This window comes from Ylistrum balloti, unplaced genomic scaffold, assembly GCF_031769215.1.
Source record: "Ylistrum balloti isolate Yb309-2 unplaced genomic scaffold, AGI_CSIRO_Ybal_v1 Utg371040, whole genome shotgun sequence".
Lineage (NCBI taxonomy): Eukaryota > Metazoa > Mollusca > Bivalvia > Pectinida > Pectinidae > Ylistrum > Ylistrum balloti.
Genome location: NW_026782576.1, coordinates 234,736 through 240,735, shown reverse-complemented (window position 1 = coordinate 240,735; position 6,000 = coordinate 234,736).

The following is a 6,000-nucleotide window of genomic DNA, read 5'->3' as shown; positions in this document are numbered from 1 at the left end:
ATTTTAATAATAAATCTTCAAGCTCTTTGTCAATATACAAATGTGTTCGGAAGTTGTCATCAAGTTCAGAAGACGACAATAAATTGTAGACATGGCACATACATTATAGTGAAATATTTTTTCCTCTTTTTTGTGTCATAGTGACGTATTAAACTATTGTGCCGATACTACTTGTGATATAGAGTGGTTAAGGTCGCGATATGAAAGGTCGATTGGAACAGGAATGTTATCAAAATAAGTAACACGGTTCAGGCATTATCGTCTAGTTTTTTTTAAAAAATTATTCATCTTCATTAATCGTAATCATAAGAGAACTAATAAGCTGGATACACGTACTTTGAATTATGATAGTAAAACAAGTATCTTATAATAGATATGAATTATGTATTATATAATTCACATAGGATTCTAAATGCATGCGAGATGTGAACTGCAGAGATAACTAGTTAATTAATTGATTGCGGTGTGTGAGTGTGTAATAAAAATTGACATGAAATACAGCCTATTGAGGATGTAATATATTCGATAACGATACGACAGAAAAGTCGATTACGATACGACAGAAAGTCGATTACGACACGACAGAAAAGTCGATTACGATACGACAGAAAGTCGATTACGACACGACAGAAAGTCGATTACGATAAGACAGAAAGTCGATTACGACACGACAGAAAGTCGATTACGATACGACAGAAAGTCAATTACGATACGACAGAAAGTCGATTACGATACGACAGAAAGTCAATTACGATACGACAGAAAGTCGATTACGACACTACAGAAAGTTGGTGTCCAGAACATCGCAATTGTATTGATAATGTATGAATTTTTGCTGAATAATGAAACAAACTGCATCACACTGCTGTTTTGTCCTTCTAGGTCTCGTCAGTGGTGCTAAGGAACTGAATTGCTGAAATCTAGGAGACAACTGGGTAAGGTCCAAAACGGTCGAATGAAGTATAAAAAAAAAAAGGGGGGGGGGGGGGGGACTAAATGTCCATCAGCAGGCTCTTTTACCTGCAATGTCAACGATCTTACGAAAAGCAGGTTAATAACACCTTTCAACACAAATTAAGAATTAGACCCAAGAAGAACGAAACTGCGTCAACCAGCTGTTTCGTCCTTCTAGGAGTCATCAGTGAGAAACGGCCACAACATTATTTATAGAAATCTTCTATCAATCTCTTTACAGGGCAAACAGTGAGGTGATATCACAGCAGATTTTAGACTGATATACCACCAGGGCTAACGTCAACGACAGATATCTCAACGGGGGTCAAAATTAAGAAATGATATCCCACCACAACCAACATTTGTGTGAGAGAATGACATTGGGGACTGAGATCCCTACACGACTAACATTTGTGTGAGAGGCCGACATTGGGGACTGAGATCCCTACACGACTAACATTTATGTGAGAGGCCGACATTGGGGACTGAGATCCCTACACGACTAACATTTATGTGAGAGGCCGACATTGGGGACTGAGATCCCTACACGACCAACATTTGTGTGAGAGGCCGACATTGGGGACTGAGATCCCTACACGACTAACATTTGTGTGAGAGGCCGACATTGGGGACTGATATCCCTACACGACCAACATTTGTGTGAGAGGCCGACATTGGGGACTGATATCCCTACACGACCAACATTTGTGTGAGAGGCCGACATTGGGGACTGAGATTCCTACACGACTAACATTTGTGTGAGAGGCCGACATTGGGGACTGAGATCCCTACACGACTAACATTTATGTGAGAGGCCGACATTGAGGACTGAGATCCCTACACGACTAACATTTATGTGAGAGGCCGACATTGGGGACTGAGATCCCTACACGACCAACATTTGTGTGAGAGGCCGACATTGGGGACTGAGATCCCTACACGACCAACATTTGTGTGAGAGGCTGACATTGGGGACTGAGATCCCTACACGACCAACATTTGTGTGAGAGGCCGACATTGGGGACTGATATCCCTACACGACCAACATTTATGTGAGAGGCCGACATTGACTGAGATCCCTACACGACTAACATTTGTGTGAGAGTGCCGACATTGGGGTCTGGTATCCCTACACGACTAACATTTGTGTGAGAGGCCGACATTGGGGACTGATATCCCTACACGACCAACATTTGTGTGAGAGGCCGACATTGGGGACTGATATCCCTACACGACCAACATTTGTGTGAGAGGCCGACATTGGGGACTGAGATCCCTACACGACCAACATTTGTGTGAGAGGCTGACATTGGGGAATGAGATCCCTACACGACTAACATTTGTGTGAGAGTGCCGACATTGGGGTCTGGTATCCCTACACGACCAACATTTATGTGAGAGGCCGACATTGGGGACTGAGATCCCTACACGACTAACATTTGTGTGAGAGTGCCGACATTGGGGACTGAGATCCCTACACGACTAACATTTGTGTGAGAGGCCGACATTGGGGACTGATATCCCTACACGACCAACATTTGTGTGAGAGGCCGACATTGGGGACTGATATCCCTACACGACCAACATTTGTGTGAGAGGCCGACATTGGGGAATGAGATCCCTACACGACTAACATTTGTGTGAGAGTGCCGACATTGGGGTCTGGTATCCCTACACGACCAACATTTATGTGAGAGGCCGACATTGGGGACTGAGATCCCTACACGACTAACATTTGTGTGAGAGTGCCGACATTGGGGAATGAGATCCCTACACGACTAACATTTGTGTGAGAGGCCGACATTGGGGAATGAGATCCCTACACGACTAACATTTGTGTGAGAGGCCGACATTGGGGAATGAGATCCCTACACGACTAACATTTGTGTGAGAGTGCCGACATTGGGGACTGATATCCCTACACGACCAACATTTATGTGAGAGGCCGACATTGGGGTCTGATATCCCTACACGACCAACATTTGTGTGAGAGGCCGACATTGGGGAATGAGATCCCTACACGACCAACATTTGTGTGAGAGGCCGACATTGGGGAATGAGATCCCTACACGACTAACATTTGTGTGAGAGTGCCGACATTGGGGACTGATATCCCTACACGACCAATATTTATGTGAGAGGCCGACATTGGGGTCTGATATCCCTACACGACCAACATTTGTGTGAGAGGCCGACATTGGGGAATGAGATCCCTACACGACTAACATTTGTGTGAGAGTGCCGACATTGGGGACTGATATCCCTACACGACCAACATTTATGTGAGAGGCCGACATTGGGGACTGATATCCCTACACGACCAACATTTGTGTGAGAGGCCGACATTGGGGAATGAGATCCCTACACGACTAACATTTGTGTGAGAGTGCCGACATTGGGGTCTGGTATCCCTACACGACCAACATTTATGTGAGAGGCCGACATTGGGGACTGAGATCCCTACACGACCAACATTTGTGTGAGAGGCCGACATTGGGGACTGAGATCCCTACACGACTAACATTTGTGTGAGAGTGCCGACATTGGGGTCTGGTATCCCTACACGACCAACATTTATGTGAGAGGCCGACATTGGGGACTGAGATCCCTACACAACCAACATTTGTGTGAGAGGCCGACATTGGGGACTGATATCCCTACACAACCAACATTTGTGTGAGAGGCTGACATTGAGGACTGATATCCCTACACGACCAACATTTGTGTGAGAGGCTGACATTGGGGACTGATATCACTACACGACCAACATTTGTGTCTGAGGCTGACATTGGGGACTGATATCACTACACGACCAACATTTGTGTCTGAGGCTGACATTGAGGACTGATATCCCTACACAACCAACATTTGTGTGAGAGGCTGACATTGAGGACTGATATCACTACACGACCAACATTTGTGTGAGAGGCTGACATTGGGGACTGATATCACTACACGACCAACATTTGTGTCTGAGGCTGACATTGAGGACTGATATCCCTACACAACCAACATTTGTGTGAGAGGCTGACATTGAGGACTGATATCACTACACGACCAACATTTGTGTGAGAGGCTGACATTGGGGACTGATATCACTACACGACCAACATTTGTGTCTGAGGCTGACATTGAGGACTGATATCCCTACACGACCAATATTTATGTGAGAGGCCGACATTGGGGTCTGATATCCCTACACAACCAACATTTGTGTCTGAGGCTGACATTGGGGACTGATATTTCATCACGACCCTGCTAGCACTTCCTACCATATTGCAATTTAACCATACAAAGCAAATGGTCCATTTTACTGTACCATATGACTTCCATCCCTGACGTTTATGCCGATGCAAATGAGATCGATTATAATGTCAGGTTTTGTGAAGTCATCTGTACGTGTTTTAAATATTGCATGAAAATATCTTAGTTATACCTGCTTGTATCCACAAATATGTGTTGAGTCTGGTATAAATGGACTTCAACAGTTTATCGATTTTTGTGGCTTATAACAATTTTAGGCATTGTTATTTTTTTCACTTTGTTTTTGTATTCAAATATGCAGCATTAAAACATTAGAAGTAGAAAATGACATTTCATTTCAACAAATTTCGAAAAAAAATCGACGAAAATTGTAAAAAAAAATCAGTCAATAATTAGTTAATAGAGCCTATGGAAGTTCTCTCCGAGGTGACTTGAGTGAAGTAGAGAGTAGAATCAGTTAGAAATGAAAAACATAAATTAAGGGAGATAACTCGTACAAAAATACACGCAGCTATTTATAGATTATAAGGATATATTATATAAAATAAGATCATGAAACCATAAAGTAATTGGCAGATATTGACCAAAAAGCGACGTGCATAAATATATACACTGGTCATAGCTGTCGATACTATTCAGTTTTATATAGAAAATACAGTCATTGAAGACAGAGAGTTGATGTATATATATTTCAAGAATGAAATTCGTAGTAAATTAACGCACACTGGAGTATTAAAGGGCATTTTCACATATTTCAGATATAACATGACACAATGACAGCAGAAAAGTATCATGAAAAGTATCATAATATGGCTGTTTAGGTCTTATAGAGATTAAAACGACTGGTTTACCAATAAATAACTGAATATCATTCAGTAAAATTCTGTTTGTAATTCTGTTACAGTCAGGACATTGTAGAAAGGTGTTTGTACCAATATGGTCATAATTTCCATAAATATTAACAGAAGTAAACAGAAAGAGTCTAAGATCATAGTACATAGGACATTCAACAAAGTAGTGGGAAACAGTTTCATATTCAGAAGAGCAGGCACAGGATAAACTCTTAGTTAAATGGTCATTAAGTCAATCAAAATTTAAATTACTACAAGAATTTCTAAGTTGACAAAGAATAATATTCGCCCTTCTATCACCTTCAGTCTTGAAAATAAAGTTGACACACTTTCAGTAATGATATCTACATTGTATTTTTTTTGTAAGAGTCGAGGAGTTGAGGTCATTATCGGTATGCTTAATAGTTCGACACATTAGTGAAAACAAACTGTCAAAGTAATTGTTAGTTCTGTATATTAGAGGAATGAATCAAATCTAGACAACCCTTGGAATACAGATTTCTGCTTTGTCAAGAGGAGGGGTGGGGGATAGAAGAAGATTAATTGGTGAAGTTAGTAATAGATTTTGCTATTCTCCACCATTTGTCAGTAGGAACCTTATTTTCATTTTTAGACATCTTTCAAGTTTTTTTTTCTTTTAAATAATTCCCTTTTACCTCACTGATCGAGCCAATTATTTCATTCCTTAATATGCGAAGTCTTTCCCAGTGAAGATAACTATTTGTTTCTATGGCCTTTCTATGAATTCTATCGCGCGGTCTCATTTTAATCTAATAATGTTATTCATCCATGGCTTATTGTGTGGGGGCGTACTGTAATAACTTTGGTAGGAATGAAGCTGGTGCCTTGTGCCATGATTGAATTAACTATCAATGAATTAAATGTGTTTGAATCATGATTTCATGACCAGTTCAACCAATCAATATTAAGA